Source organism: Hirundo rustica, chromosome 3, assembly GCF_015227805.2.
Source record: "Hirundo rustica isolate bHirRus1 chromosome 3, bHirRus1.pri.v3, whole genome shotgun sequence".
NCBI classification, from domain to species: domain Eukaryota; kingdom Metazoa; phylum Chordata; class Aves; order Passeriformes; family Hirundinidae; genus Hirundo; species Hirundo rustica.
In genome coordinates, this window is record NC_053452.1 from 105739984 (window position 1) to 105755872 (window position 15889).

At 38.7% G+C, this 15889-nt stretch overlaps 1 long non-coding RNA gene across 1 annotated transcript; it reads left to right on the forward strand.

Annotated features, from left to right (window-relative positions):
- The first annotated feature begins 602 nt into the window (after positions 1-602).
- LOC120750845 (uncharacterized) lies at positions 603-3201 on the forward strand. The gene is made up of 3 exons (XR_005700169.2): positions 603-713; positions 1388-1437; positions 2021-3201. It is a non-coding gene; the product is annotated as an uncharacterized LOC120750845 (long non-coding RNA).
- The last annotated feature ends 12688 nt before the right edge of the window (positions 3202-15889 follow it).

The following is a 15889-nucleotide window of genomic DNA, read 5'->3' on the forward strand; positions in this document are numbered from 1 at the left end:
AGCAAGAGGTAAAAGAGTCAGAGGCGAAATTGAGCCTGGGAGGGGTAGGAGACTTTAAAAATCCTTTTTGTTTTTCACTGGCTTATGCTGTTTTAATTGAAAATAAATTAAATTAATTTCCTGAAGATGAGCTTGTTTTGCCCATGACTGGTAAGGAATCTCCCTGTCCCTATCTTGACCCATGAGATTTTTATTGTATTTTCTTCCACTGTTCTCTTGAGGGCAGTGAGGGATAGAGCAATTTAGTGGGCACCTGATGACCAGCTAATTCAAACCACAACACTGTTTTATGTAGTTGCTAATTTGGAACAGCCAGGTGATTTGGTTATTCCTGTCTACAATGTTCTCATTCCCTACCCTGTATAGTGTCATATAAGATGAGTGGGTCCCATTAAGTCCAGCGAGGCTCCTTGGATGAAGGGATCTGACTGAAGAAAGAGGAAAAAAGCAACCTCATTTGATGCCACAGGTGCAGCCACTCTTTTATGAGGAGGGAGAGGGTGAAGGCAAGATCTCCTGTGGGTCATTACTAAGTTGAGGCTTGGCAGCCAATGGCAGATGGGAAATTAGCCTTCAAATTGCCTTTCTGCACAGGAACTGACCTCTTCAAGGAAGGGTCCCAGCCAACCTCTCTGCTTCCTCAAGGCTGTGTCTGATCTGAGTGGAGGTCAAAGGCAAGTGCCCATGGCTGTGAACCTCTGTTCACGCTTCAGGTGTGTTGCCCTACCTTGATCTCCAGCTTTAGCTAAAGACAGTTCTAGAGGGTAGATTTGTGTCAATCATCTTGGAATAAGGCAAGTTTATAATCAGAGGTTCTCATCTCTGCTGGAAATGCAGCAGGGACTCATACTTTGGCCTTCTGAATTGAAGCAACTGAAACCACTGAAAGTGTTCACAATGTAGTTAAAAATTGTCTTTATCTATGATAACAGAAATCCCATTTTCTTTTTTTCCTTCTCTTTACTGAAAACAAAGCTTTACTCAGTGAACACTGGTTTGGAGTAAACTAAAACAGAGCAGAGTTTGCCCTTGCAAAAAACATTTTATATAGCTTCTGGACTATATCTCTCTTGGCCTTCTCAGTGACTAAATGTAAAAAATTCCACTGAAATTTTACAATTCTACAAATATAGCAGATCCTATTTTCCTGGTTCATGATTTAGTGCTGTGAAAGGTGTTAATTTCCTGCATAGTGCAAATTGCTAGTTTATTTAGAAATGTTGAGAACAGACAAAAGCTTATTTTACTTTTTTCAGCTGAGCATTTTTCTTGCAGAAACGTGAAAAGATAGAATAATCTAAAATCTATGTTAAAAAGAAAAAATCAACAGAAGAAACAACTGATTGAAAACATCATGTCCCTCTCATCTATGTGATCTTTCTGACAGATTCTCTCTCCTCACTGAAGGGTTGGAATATCAGAAAAATAGGCCTACAGGTAAGAGAGCTGACTGGTTACCTGCTTATCCAGTTCCTTATCCTGTGTGGGGGGTTTAGTATTGTTTTTTGGAATTAATTTCTACTTTGTAGCTTTTAAACAAAAAATAAAAACATAACAAAACAGCAACAAAAACTCCAAAACAAAACAAACAAACAAACAAAAATCCAAAACTACCAAGCAAACAAACAAAACAAGGGCTTCAGGTACCTGAGTGTTATCTGTAGCACTGATGGTGGACCTAAGTGCCAAATAAAAATAAACAGAAAAAAAATAGACATTCAATTAAAAATTTAAAATGCAGTGAGATTGTATGTATTTAGAAGACAGTGTTACTAAGGGCAAGCGCTTTCCATTAGTTTTTTAATGCTTATATGGGTATTGTGACTATTTATAGAAATTTCAGTTATCCTAATGACAAGGTTGATACACTTGCCTTTTAGTCTTTTCTTGTTTTTCCCTCTCCATGTATTTATTTTGTGATCAGGTTGTCTAATATGGAGTGTGGTATAAGACCACCAATTTTTTAATTTTGGCTCATCACTAAATGCCAGTAACATCTTCTAATTTCCTTTTATTGCAGAGATTTCTGTGTTACTTCATCATAATATTGTTTGAATGGCTACCAGCCTGGAACAAGCACCTAAGTCATAGTGGACTGAGAGAGGGAAATTACGCTTTCAAAGGAACAAAAAAAAATCACAGCTGTTTCTTTTGCTGACTTGCTGGCTAGCAAATCATCTCAAATGAGAACCAGGGTGTTAACAGATTACTTCCTTGTGATTTTTTTTCCCTTGTACAATGATAAAAAAAAGGCTTAGAAGCAGTAACTTGGGTAATGCAAAACATGAAAGAAAATAAAAAGGGAAAAGCAATAAAAAAAAATTTAAGTTCTTTTTAGAACAGTTATAATTGTTCCAATTGAAGTTGAGAAGAAAATGGCTGCCTAAATATCATTAGTTTGTTCCTTCTCTACCAATTTCATTGGTAAGCGGTGATGACAATGTTTTTCCTCAAAAATGTAAAACCCACATATTAATGGGGTTGTTCATGAATACATAAAAGAATTTCTTTTTCTGCAGAGGTTATATTATGTCTAATCATACCATTTCTGAGGGGGAAAAGCAAACAAACAGACTTAGAGGGCCAAATGATCTTTAAAATAGATCTGGACAAGGGGCAACCTTGTACAGACAAGGATTATTCTGTGTTATTCTACTCAATTGTATTATTCTACCCAAGACAGAACATCTATTGTCAGAGACAAAAAAAAGATATTCCTAGCTCTTCTCAGACTGTCTCAAATCACCTCTATTCTTCTGCCTTGCCCACTGCTGCAGATGCAATTATTGCACTAGGGCTGCTCAGAAGAGTTTTTAAGTAAGTAACAGAGATGGAAGATACATCAATTCTATTAAAAAAAAAAAAAATAAATTGTAAAATGTGTAGAGTAGGGCAACCTAAATCTGAAGGAGAAGGAGCTTATTCCATAAGGTTTGCACCTCTGTACGCTGGTTAAATGTTGTTCCATTTGACCTCCCCAGCTAGAGAGAAGTAAAACATAAGAAACATCAGCTACTCAGAGTCCAAAACAAATAAAAATGTCCCAGACTTAGAGGGCTGAATAGCGATGATACAAGTAAAAACTTGTACACATTAACAGTAATTTATCAGCATCAAATAAGTAAAAGTCAGCACGACTGACCTTTTTCATAAGTACCCAGAGCAAATTAAATCCAAAACTCTTCCCATAAAATTAGCAAATCAAAACAGATATGCAATCTAATGCAATTGTTAGCAGGTGATCAATTCAATGGATTTTTGTGGGATTGGTCCTACACTTGTAAAAAAGAATGAATCCTTAATAAAGTGGAAGATAGCTGAATTCACTCTTTGCTTATTGCTATAATTTTACTTCAAATTGGAAATAATTAGGAACAGAACACTGAATCTGGCTTATAATTTCTATACCTTGGAGTTCTGAAGATTGTGATCTGAACTGTATTGCATGAGATCATGTTACCGACACACACAAAGCAGTCACACGGAGAGAGAGGTTTCGCAGGGCAGAGGTCCTTCTCTGATCCGGCTCAAGGCTGAATCCAGGTGGAGAGAGAGCCCCTGTGTTTATTTCTTACTTTTTATACGTTTCTGGGTCTAGCAGAAGATTGGCTTTTAGTGTTTTCACCTCTCAAGCCAACTGGCTAGACCAGCCGTCAGTTACAATTGTTTTCAGGTTAGAAATATGCAAGCAAAGGACAGAGAATGAAAAACAAAGGATTTGTTTATGTTACATATGTGGGAAAAAGGTAGAACTGCTTTTAATATTGTACAGTAACTAAAAGATCTGACTCCATTTATGAAAAATCAAAAGGCTATAAAAACTCAAAAAACCCGGGGTAACAAGATCATATATTTTTTAAATAACAAAAGTATTAAATTTTACGTGGGAATGTGTTAGAGGTAAACAAAAACAAGTCTTCTCACTCTTAGAGTCAGTGAGTGTAAGCTATACTTCAGTGAGGTGTTTCAATCTATTCTCAAGCATAGAGACTAAAATATCAGCTGATGCTAATGGAAATTTGGCATGTGATTATGCATTTTGTTGAACTAAAGCCTGTGATTATGTATTTTGTTGAACTGGAGTCTGAGGACATATCAAAATTACAACCACTGTAAAGACTTTCATTGCCTTTTGCTAGGTTTAAAATAGGTTATTTTGTAAGTGAATGAGTATAAAATCTCATCCTTTCAACAGATAACATTTTGCTCTCATCCTGTTTGGAAAAATTGGTTGCCCAAGGTCAAATGTCTGCCTGTGCTTCATCAAAGACTGGATCTCTCAGAGCCAGTGGTGTACTTGAAATTGTTCCATTTGAGGTTCAAGCAAGTTTTTCTTCTGTATTTATTTATGTGTGTTTTGCTTCCATGCTATTGGTTTGTGCTGTCCTTTGGAAAATCAGAATATTTTTTGCCTTAGTGACCCTTTCTTCTTCATATAAACTCTTCGACTTGATTGCTACACTGCACCAAAAATAAATGTTTTTCCTCTCTTCTTCTAATCACACAGCTCCAGTATCTATATTAAAGTATGTCTTTCATCAGAGCTTTTGATGCTTAATCTTGACAGTTAAGATTATCTCTAATGAAAAGCATTTGTCTGTCCTTGTGAGAAAGGAGAGCATTTCTGTAAAGCTTTCCTGATACTCATGTTCTAGTGTCCTGCCTGAATTCCAGAGCTTGTTAGAGGTGACTATGGGAAAAGGCAAACCAATGAAAGTTTCCCGAGGGAAGAGAGGGAACATAGATGTAAAAAGTTTCAGCTGAATTTCCACCAAGCTAATATGATTTAAGTTTTCAAACTTGAGAAAAGCAATGAGGGGGAATCCTTAAACTTCATTCTGATGTTGGAAAGAAGTGTTGGTACTCAGGAAGGTGAAATGTGTGTAAGTTAAGTAAACAAAAAACCAGAGATTTTCTGGTTTTTAAAGCCTCCCTTCTCAAGCCAGAACTTCTATTTGTTTTGGCAAATAGGATGTTACACCTGCTTTATGGACTAGATCAAGGTTATTTAGTAAACAAGTGCTTAGTTCTTTTATTCTAGTGTTGTAGCGAATTAATTTGGTTTATATTGTGTTCCATTTTTATATTGGGGTTTGTAATGTTTTCTATCGTATCCCCTTGGAAACTGTATCACATGGTTTGTCCCTGCTCAGCACTGCCCATCCCCCACACTGGAATGTAACCCCACTCTTTTTCACTCCCACTTTATCCCTGATTGGGTAGTGGCTTGTCCCTGCCTCTGGGCCCGTCCCCCTTGGGAAAAAGCCCCGGGATCGCCTGGCCTCAGTCTCTTTGGCATCAGAACAGGGATGGGGAAAGAGCTCAAGGAGCGCTGGTCCAAATAAAGCTATAATTTTCCCCCCTGCCCCGAGATAAAGAGCAGGCTCTTACCTTTTGCCATCGACAGTCGTCTGGGTCTCTCAAAAGAACCATCACATTCTAGTTATTCTTTTGTGTGCATGCTGAAAAAACGATAAATTGGAGGATGATTGTTCTTTATTTTGAATTTTCTTTTTGACAGCAAAGTGTTGTGAATAAATTAGTTTGGGGACCACTTGCTGTTCAATCCTTACATACATTGGGAGGCCTGAGAACAGAAGCCAAATATTTGTTTTATCTGACTTGCATACATAGAACCACAGAATCTCTGATGTCAGAGAAGAGCTCTTAGATCATCACCACCATGTTACCCTTAAACCATGTCCTCAAGTACCACATCCACACATTTTTCAAACACTTACAGGGGTGAAGATTCCACCACTTCTGTGGGCAGCTTGTTCCAATGTCTGATGATTCTTTGGAGATACATGTTGGACTTTAGCTGAGATTCTTGGTCATTGATCATCTGAATCTACCTGCACTTTGATTCCCATCTCGAAATCACATCACTGTACATGAGAGAGCACATGGCAGAAAGGCACTAGGGCATGCTGCTGTACTTCCTCTAGGTGGAAGTAGGATTCAAGTTGTGCTCATGTATCCATCAAGTCAGACAGGATGATTAGATCGTCTGGATCTAAACACTGGAAAGAAAGTGCAAGAACTTTGATCCCTGGCCTGAAGAATGCACCCCTGGAGAAAAAGAAATTAAAGAGGCAATTCACCTGATAATAATGAAAACCATTCTCGTATCCCTAAAGCACACTCCTTTTCTATATGTGTTGTTTAGGAAGGAATGTGTGTTATGACTCTTCTGATAGCTGAGAAGTCATTTCCATTTGCTACTATATGATGTCACAAATTTCCCATTATTTATCCTAGTTTTTTTCTGGCACTAGAAGATTTTAAGGTGTTTTTTAGTGTCTTCAAGACAGAATACTAAACCCAGAGTTGTGTTTTTGTGGGTTTTTTTTGGTTTTTTTTTTTTTTTTTTGGGTTTGTGTTTTTTTTTTTAAATTTTCTTTTGGTTATGACTCCTTGCTCTGTTCACAGTTATGTTTGTATTAACTTCATCTTTTCAGGCATAAATTATCCTTTCAGATTCCTGAATGGCTGTCAAGTGCATTAATTAGCAGATTGCCTGATTTCATAATTTTTTAACATTATGACATATCACCAAAATAAACCAATGAGGTATTTTCTGCCTGATTCAAAGCCTGTTTTAAAGAATTTTTGCAAACATTCCTGGGCTTTGGCATGTGTTCAATTACTTTTAACATATCACCAATGCACACTTGTAGGAGAAACATCGGCTTCATTACAGCTATTTCCAGGCTTGGGCTCATGGTTTAAGGGTTTTACCATAGAAATTCCATTATTCCCACCAGCTAAAACAGGGTCTGAGTTCCAGGCATAGCATTCAAATTTCAGCTATTCAAATAAACTAAGGCAAGATCTTAGCACGTGAAAATTTTTCTCATATGTTCCTGGCATTTTCACTGAACTCCATCTGACATCTCGTTTTGAGAGCTGGAAACATGATGAACACATACTCTTCCTCCATGAGATTTTATTTTCACTGATATCTTTAGATATAAAGCCTGGAGGATGTAATAAGAAGTTGGCATGCAGAGAGCTGATAACTTCTAGGAATGTCACCTGAGCTTCTGTGATTTACTGCTTTTCAACCTACTGAATGGATGTAAAGAAATTTTAAAAAACAATATGAGAAGCAATGTTGCAAAAACCTACTCTTCATTAAAGTGCTCTGGATAAATATGTTTGTCAGTTGGCTTAAGTCAGATTTTTTTAGAATGCAGAATGCAAAAATTATTCTCTCAGATGCTCTGATTTTGTATAGCATGTATGAATTTTATCATCCTACTTGCCTTACCTGCCAAGGGCTTACCTTTACCCAGACTTCAGTAAAGTCTCTGTTACTGTCTCCCATAGAATTCTCTTGAATGAGCTGTCAGCCCATGGCCTGGACTGGTGTACTCCTCACTGGGTTAAAACCTGTTTTGTTGGCCAGGCCCAGAGAGTGGTGGTGAGCGGAGTTACATCCGACTGGATGTGGCTCACCAGTGGTGTTCTCCCAGGATCAGTGGAGGGGATCAATGCACTCTCATTCAGTTCGTACATGACACCAAGCTGGGCAGGAGTGTTGAACTGCTGGAGGGCAGGAAGGCTCTGTAGAGGGATCTGGACGGGCTGGACTGATGCTGAGGCCACTTGTATGAGGTTCAACAAGGCCAAGTGCCAGGCCCTGCCCTTGGCTCACAACAACCCCTGCAGTGCTACAGGCTGGGGAAGAGTGGCTGGAGAGAGACCAAGTGGAAAAGGACCAGAGGGTGTTGGTCAACAGCAGCTGAATGTGAGCCAGAGTGTGCCCACATAGCCAAGAAGGCCAACAGCACCCACACAGAAATCATGTGGCCAGCAGGACCAGGGCAGTGATTGTTCTCCTGTACTTGTCACAGCTGAGGCCACACCTCAAATCCTGTGTTAGTTCTATGATTCTTTAAGTTTAGTGTCAGCCTCAAAGGGGTCATGTAAGAATTATTATCATTATTCACTCTCCTATGAAAATCGAAGCGCTCAATTTCTCATTTTGAAGTAGCTGAGAAATCCAAAAGTATATTGACAAATCACAACTGGAATCCCATCTGGTCATATGCAGTGGAACTGCCATCAAAAATAAAGCCTGAAATTGTTCATAGAAACAACAGGAAAAAACACAGTTTTTCAAGTCTACTTGAAAAATAAAACCACTGTGTATACTTCCACATGGATTTAATTGTTATCAGAGCAGAGATGCTGAGATAAACAAAGTTTATATTAAGATCTGAGATTTTATTTCGAGCTCTTTCTTTGAATATGGTCAGTGCTTTCCATTCCTATGCTTTATATACACCTAGCAAGAATAAATCCAGCATTAGAGCCAGTATAAATTTTTCTCCATTTGTCTGTGATACAGGTGCTGCACAGACAGAAGCAGCAACTCAATAATGTCAGAAAGTCAGATTATGAGCAGGCAGTCCCAGATACAAGACACAAAATTATTGTTCTTCTACAGCAGTTCTTTAATGCATTGTCAATAAAGAGATTGGGAATGATCAGGCTGGCTGGTAAAAAGCTAAAAGGTGCATTGGACTATCAGCTTTCATCAGCTGTGGCTGGAGTTCATAACAGGGAAAGGATTCTAAGGGATGCCCAGTAAAAGTCACATTAAGATCCTCTGACACATACTTTATCAAAGAAAAGAAAACACTAAAAATTGAAATTTTTGCTGTAAAATGCATTATTTCTCCACTGCTAACAATGTGCCTTGATAAATAATTTTCTGTCATTGTAATGAAGTTTTATGGTTCTGCTTAATGTTATTACTAGAATTGTTTTTCATGTGATGGAACTAATGTGTATATATTGAATTTTCATTTTATGGATCTCTATCTTACATGATTGCACATATTTATTTTTGGGTTTCAGATCTGTTTTTCAGCAGTTATTCAATAATTTTATGAAACTGTTCAGCTTCTGCCAGGTTTTTCACATTTTGCCCTTCAACTGTATAATGGGAATTTTTTTTCTTCCACATATCTTATTCTTATAAAGAAAATTATGAAACTTCTGTCAACACTGGCAGTTTAATGTAATTTTGGTTAAAGTGAATAATAGAAAACAATGTTCGCAAAGTTCCAAAGGGAGGAATTTTTTCCATTATTTTCTTAACAACCTACTTTCTTGAATAACAAGAGACTCTTACCAAAACAAGACACAGAGCTTTGATTTTAGGAGAAATTATGAAAATTCAGACTATGTACCATGACCTTAACTCTGGGGTTACTTTTAAATCCATGAGAACCAAAGAAGAGAATAGAAACTGGAAGCAGGAAGAATTTCAGAAAGACCATTTGATCTTTCCCTCTTCAATATGGCAGTGGAACTCTGGCCTTCCTCATAGAAATGGCTGAAAAATAAGACATTTTCACAAGCTTCCTTATATATTGTGGTTTACCCTACACACGCATTGATGAATAAAGAACGAATTATGTTGTTGAATTCATGTTTAAACCCGAATTTTTTCTATAAGTGACACAGTGATGTTTTGCTATGGAAGCTATTTTAAATGCTGTGACTGAAAAAACATCTGCATAAGCATGAGAAATGTGCCAGGTCTGATTTCATTCTACTGGTAAGACAGCAGCTTCCAAGATAGCAGCCAGGGAGGGAAGCACAAAGTGAAATTTGTATAGAAGCTAAACAGCCCCAAAGTGGACATCACCTTGACAAACATCTTGGCCTCCCTGTCCAAGCATGGACGTAGACCTGGCCACCACTTTTTGGCATCTTTACTCCAGCCAGACAACTGCAATAAGTTACACTTTCAAAATGTCACCCAGGAATATGCGGGTGGTAGGCTGGCTTGGAATCAATAACAGATGTAGCTGCTGTGCAGGAGACAGCAGCTTGTGTGGGAGGTGGCTGGATGGTCCCAGAGATTCCCTAATCCTCTATCCAATGTTGTTGTCAGGGGACTCGTCCTCCCTGAGGGAGCTATGGGCTTACTAAGTGCAGGAATCCAGCAAGCCTTTTCTGATACCTGTGGGCACCTACCTCTTGACATGCTCTTTAGACAGGGTCTAACAAGTCTGAAAGAAAAGTACAATTAGAGAAAACTCAAGGGAAACCTTCCAGGACTTATTTCCCTCACCACTTCACAGAGAGCAGTCTCCAGGTATAGGTGGGGCAGGGCTCCACATCCTCTCATCATCCAGCCATCAACCTCTCATCATTAACAGGCTCCAAGTGTTTAATCTGAGATGCCAGGGGCAATCTAGTTCCCGTTCCGTGCCATATACTCTGTATTTTCAAGCAGGTTATTTGAGCAGAAGCTTCAAAACCTCCTGAAGGCATCTTTCCACACAGGGGTTGCTCGTTATTCATAAGCATTTCCCTTAGTGATGCTGCATCTTTTTTCAAAGGCAATTACATCTGCTAGATTCTGGCTTCTTCAGAGACCTTTCCTTTCCCATTATTTACCTGTACTGAATCCATCTTCCCCACCATTCCCAGTCTCACGTTTCCTAGAAGTCTGTACCTGTGCAGTACAGGTATTAAAGCTACATGCAAACTAAGGTTCCTAAAGGTTTCAGATTTGAAGGAACTCTGAAAGACCCTTTTGCTTGTCTTGCTAGAAGGTGTTCTTATTCAGAGAGACTTCAAATGTAGTTTGAAACATCTGGGGTTTTTATTTAAAAATACAGCGCTGCTGTGTACTTTTGAAAAGCTTTAGACATATGGCCTTGTGTTGTGAGATAGGCTTACATATACAAACATTTATTAGCAGGGTGTTTAGATGATGGCTTACAGCAATTCCCTAGTAAGGTCAGTTTCAATAAAAAATAAAAACTAAAGAAAGACAGAAAAAATAGCAGGAAAAAACCAAAACTCTCTCCAGAGATGATCTGGGAAGAGAAGCAATTGGCATCCTCAAAAAGCACCTTCCATTGTCTCCTCTCCAGCGCACAGGCAAACCCCTCCACCCTTTTCCACAGAACTCTATGATCTTCATCAGGATCCACTCAACCCTCCGACTGGTGTTTCTGTTGCTATAACTGCTGGCTGTAGCATGCTTTCACCTGGGGCTGCTGCTGCAGGCTACATGATTGAAAAGACATGCATTGGTGTGTTATTGGGTCCCTATAGCATAACTCAAAGGCTACAACAAAAAAGACAGATAAAGGACAGAGAAAAGAATTATTTGATTCTGGGAGAAATTTGTTTCTCAAGAGAAGTGACCATAACAGTGCTGTCAGTGTTGTGAAGAATAAAGCCTTGAGAATATTAAGATGAGAATAACATAATGAGAGCAACAAGGGACAACCTCTGATACAGAGGGCTGGGTAAATCACTGCAAGGTTTCAAGGCAAAGGTAAGTTACAGAACTGCAGCTATAAGTGCACCACACAGCATTTCTGGGCTTAAAAGATGGTATATTGTTAATTCACTCCATAGCTTCTCTTTTTAATCTTCCTCTGATAAGTGACTGCAGTCTCTTTTCCCTGCCTCCTGTCTGGTGTTCTCCCTCTCCTTCTGTTTCAACATTTCTGATGATTCTTTTAAGTGCACTGTCACCCATGACTAGCACACACGCATGCCCTGCAGCCAAAACCTAAGTACCTCTGCTGTGCAACGACGAGTACTTTCTTCCTTGCTTTTACTGGACACTGTAATACAGAAATGTCTCACCTCTAGTGAAAAAAAACCTCCTTTTTGTCTTCGTAATTCTCTGAGCAGCAGAAGTTTTTCTTATTTATCAAATAAAACACATCTGCCAGCTTTGGAGCCACCTGGCAGAGCAGTCCCTGTTCTCTCTTAATGGCCTATTTAGTGATAATGAGACATAGTGAGATATCAAATGCCAAAATACTTTGTCATTACACATCACAGTGTTCATCCTTGCAGTAACTTTGCATTTGTGATATTTAATAAACTGTTTGCATAACATTTATAACCTGATAATTTCCTAGAAGTTTTCAACTCTAGTGGTCTAAATTAAGTTTCTTTATAATCAGAGATAGTATAAAAATATGTATTTATGATAGTTCCTTCTTCTATAGCATTTGACACTGTCCTGCATGAAATCCTTTTCTCTAAACTGGAGACACATGGATCTGACAGATGAACCACTTGGTGAATAAAAAATTGGCTGGAAATGGAGGTACTCAAAGATTTGAGGTCGATGGCTTGATGTCCAGTAGGACACTAATGACAAATGGGATTCTTCAGGGGTTGTTGTTGAGACAGGTGCTGTTCAATACCTTTGTCAGTGACAAGCACAGTGGGATTGAGTGCAGCCTCAGCCAGCTTGCCAAAGACACCAGGATGTGTGGTGTGATCGGCACGCTGGAGGGAAGGGATGCCATCCAGAGGGGCCCTGACAGGCTTGAGAACGGGGCCTGTGAAAATGTTTTGGACTTCAACAAGGCCATGAGACATAACTTTAAAGAGTTAAGATTTTAGCTAAGGGTTAGAAGCAATTTATATTGATCAAAATGTAATTTAGATTAGTAAATGGTAGGTTAATGATTATTAGATGCCCAAGCTAGAGCTGTTATATTATGAGCTTGTTTATAGAAAAAGTGGAGTAAGTGAACCATCATAAGAACAGATTGAAACTACTAAGAACAATGGCCAGCATCTGGACTTGGTATCAATCAATCACGAAGCAGAGGACCTTGGACAGTGCCAGAGGGTCACAGAGACCTGATGAAGACTCTTCTGACTTCATCCTTTGAGACCACTGACCCAATTCGAGACCACCGACCCAATTCAAGAGAAGAACTGCGCACGCGCAAAGGACTAATAACCTCATTTTAATAGAGAGCGGGGATGGGAGGTGCTGGGGTTATGCATATGTATTGTATGTAAGATCTTGGAAAATAAATAGAGACCAAAGAGCCTTGTTTGGGGCCGCCACACCTTTTGGAGATGACTCCCGTGCCGCCTGCCAGTGAATAAACATGCCACTTTCTAACTTTAATTAGTTAGAGGGTCTTTGTCTGTGACTATATCGGTTTTCAGTGACTCAGCCAAGTTCAAGATTCTGCATCCGGTTTGGGGCTATCCCAAACACAGATAAAGGTTGGGCAGATAATGGATTGAGAGCAGCCCTGGACAGAATGACTTAAGAGTGTTGGTGGATGAGCAGCTCAACACAACCCAGCCATGTGTCCTTGCAGCCCAGAAAGCCAAACATGTCCTGGGCTGCACCCAAAAGAGCATGGGCAGCAGGTGAGGGAGGGGAGTCTGCCCCTCTTCTCTGCTCCAGTGAGACTCCTCCTGCTGCATCAGCTCTGGGATCCCCAGCACAAGAAAGATGCTGGAACAAGTCTAGAAGAGGCCACAAAGATGATCAGAGGATGAAACACCTCTCCTATAGGTCTCCTCTCTCTGTAGACAGTCTGAGAGTGTTGGGGCTCTTCAGCCTGGAGAAAAGAAAGCACTGGGGAGACCTTACTACACCTTCCACTGAAAGGTGCTACAAGAGAGCTAGAAAGGGACTTTTTACAAGTAATGTAGGGATAGGACAAGAGGGAATGGCTTTAAACTGGAAGAAGGCAGATTTATATTGGAGAGGGTATGTTTACATTGGATATTAGGAAAGAATTCTTCACTAAGAGAGTTCCAGACCTGAAGACCCAGGAAATAATTAATTTCATTGGCATGTAGATTTTGGTGAAAGGGGAGGTAATAGTTCTCCAACACACAAATCTGAAACATCTTAGAAATAAGTTTCTGCTAAAAAAAACACCCTTAAATAACTGTCTCAAGACGCTGGAGGCAACAATTTTATTGCTAGCAGTTATTATGTACTATTTATGGTAAGCAGCTTTTTAAGGACTGAGATGCAGATTGTGGTCTGTTTGCTATCCCTAATAAAACCAAATATAGGAACAGATATACATAGGAATATATAATAAGAGCAGATATAGGAAAAGTCCATAAGGACACAGATTTTAAAAACAAAATAAAAAGATCAACAACATATCAGGTGTGATGGAGAAAAAGAAATAACTCTGTAGTTAGTGCTTTGGCTTGTGAAAAATGTGCAAACAAATGCCAGGAAGAAGAAATTGGATAGCACAATAAAGAAGAGGAAAGGTTCTGGGGGAAAAATCAAGTAATTGGAGCATGAAAGCACAATATTGGTAATTAATACAAGTAGGCACAGATGAAAAAAACCTTACAGGAGAAAAGAATGCATAAGTCACTCAAGCTGTGCAGAGCCAGAGTGCAAATGAAAATTCAGTAGCTAACACAAGGAAAGAAAAAATCAAACTGCGACTGGAGGAACTCGAGATGTGCATTGACAGCACAACTGCGAGTAGGCAGAGCTAAAAGAAGGATTTATCTTCCTTTCTCTGGGAGGTCATGCAAGGACACTGAAAAAAAAATGGAAAACAACAAGATCTTTAAGAAAATATAGAAAGGAACACAAAACCACTGAGAACACAGCCTATTGATTATAAATTTCTAGAAACCATGGAGCCCATAAAAATCATGGACAAAAAATATATAAATCCTATTGAAGATAAAATCGGACTGTTCATAAAACAACCGAATGACATCTTATTAAAAAGCCCAGATTTTTTTTTTTTTTTTTTTTTTTCCCTGCAGGCAGAAGGCTCCTTCTCATCTGAACAGCAAATTTTCCTCTTCCTACTTTTGTAAAAATGGTTGGCAAGAAAGGCAAAACAGCATTACTAAGAAGAGATATTATTTCTGCAATAATAAAGGGAAATAATTTTTTCCTATGAATCTAACTCAACCAAGGAGAATGTCAAAATTTACCTGTGATTTTGGCAGGCATTTCTGAATAGTGATTGTGTGGAATTGTTCTGTTTTCCCATTTTGAAAATGTCTTCTCTTCAGCATTTAACCAAATGAGGAGAGAAATCAAATTTGTTCATGGAACTCCCAGTGGCTCCTATTTTTAAAAAATCATTATTATATCTTAAATATCTTCTATCTGCATTAGCCTGTGTCTCCTTCCGTCTCTTAAAAAGCACCTTATTTACAATAAGGTAAGCTCAAGGATCAGTTGATTTTAAAGAAAATGCTTGATATATTGTGCTGCTTATTGATGTAGGATGTCCATGTTTAAATACTTGTACATGAACTGAATCAATGTGGCTACAGGAATATGCCTTAAAGCTTTTATTCATTCTGTGCAGTGAAGCACATGAGGAAATGGAATTTTAATGACAAACTGCTTTAAACAGTAAATAGAGGAAATCCAAACTGTCATTTAAGTAGACCTTCCTGTGAAAAAATACTCCAGCAATGCACGGGAAGGCTGCTGCACAATTCCCATCTGATACAAATATTTGCTGACATTCAGCTGATTTAATATGACACTTGGCAGAAAAACAGCAAATTATTGAAATAATCATTTAAGTACTTTCATGGTATTTAAGTAGAAGAAAATAAATATAATAGTATCACATAGTAATATTGTGTGTATTTCATTTCAGCCTACTGTTTTTGACACTGTGAAATTTGTGAAATTAATCAGACATTGCAAATAAAATAGTGCCTTCACTGAATATGTTAAGTACAATATTGCAGCCATTTTTAAGGTTTATTTTCAGGAGAAATGCAAAACAAGCATCTACTTGCCACCTGTGCAGCACACCTACTCTGACATTTTGGTGTGTGTAAGAGTTTAACTTCTAATTACATGGGGCATGCTCAGCTTGGACGAGAGCATAGCAGAACGAAGTAAGGTGACATCACAATCAACTGAAGTTCTACGAGTTAATTAAAGCCTTGAGCTCCCATGCACATGCCAGGCAAGGGACGTGACAGAAAAATTTGTGAGAGCTATGCTGAATCTCTGCTACAAGCTGTGAGAAAACAAAAAAAGGGTTTTCAGATAGGAAAACACAGTAGACACATCACATCCTTATATTCTTACATGAGCATTTAGAAAGTGAATCAGGGT